At 29.7% G+C, this 929-nt stretch overlaps 1 long non-coding RNA gene across 1 annotated transcript in view; it reads left to right on the forward strand.

Annotated features, from left to right (window-relative positions):
• Positions 1-639: 639 nt before the first annotated feature.
• Positions 640-929, forward strand: part of LOC136795635 (uncharacterized) — a 5,849-nt gene continuing 5,559 nt past the window's right edge. Inside the window, exon 1 of the long non-coding RNA XR_010843270.1 lies at positions 640-684. This is a non-coding gene — a long non-coding RNA (uncharacterized lncRNA). The remainder of the gene's footprint in view (positions 685-929) is intronic.

The raw sequence follows: 929 nt of genomic DNA on the forward strand, positions 1-929 counted from the left end.
CCTGAAGATGGCCGAATTGGCCGAAACGTTGGACGTGTGAATGAAATAAATGTTTTGAGACTATAATTTTGGATAGTGTTTTTGAATTATTTAGTAAATGGTTTTGTTTATTTATGTTGTTCTTTGCTGACCGCACCCCCGACAAACTTCTCCAATCATTAATCTACGGTCAACTATCTACACCTCATAAAAAAAAAAAAAAAATATTTTTGTGCTTCACTAACAATATACCAATTATTTTAAATATATTTTGTAAGTACATACCGCTCCTTAAGACGACTACGTTTATTTCTGTTATCGATTTTTTTTTCTTTTAAATAAACATGTATTCCTTGCTGTTATTTTCGTCTGGACTTTCTTTTTTTTTTCCCCGTCGGGGACAGAAATATGAAAAGAGGAGAAAAAAAATAGTTAATTTCTTAATTGCTGGCGGAGATCAAAGAGGAAAATAAAAATGAAAAGAGTAATTCTTTCAGGAAGGCGCATTTCATAAACAAGTTAAGTAAATTGATAGCATTGTTTTTAAAAATTATTTTTCAACCCTCGAGTTAAAAACAAGTCTCTACCTTTCGTGGAAAGAGCCAGTGTGGTGGTATATATACCACCCTTCAGAAGTGGTATATATACCACCCTTCAGAAGAAAAATCTTCAGTCACCAACCTGTAGTCCTCTGTACTCACAACGGTATTGCTTACTTTTAATTTAGCATTTTTAATTTATTACAAGATTATTTAAAAAAAAAAATAGGAAATCCTAAAATAACTAAGTCAAATAAGATAAATTTTAGAGATAGTAAAACTTCAATACTTGGCCATATATTGACTATTAAACTAAAATTATTCTATGTCTAAGTATTTAAGATTAAAAACCAACAGACTTAGTTTTTGATTTCTAAGATTAATGGTTAGTGAAAATTAGTTCTATAGTAA

This window comes from Halyomorpha halys, unplaced genomic scaffold (genome assembly GCF_000696795.3).
Source record: "Halyomorpha halys isolate HHAL.00 unplaced genomic scaffold, Hhal_1.1 Scaffold206.1, whole genome shotgun sequence".
Lineage (NCBI taxonomy): Eukaryota > Metazoa > Arthropoda > Insecta > Hemiptera > Pentatomidae > Halyomorpha > Halyomorpha halys.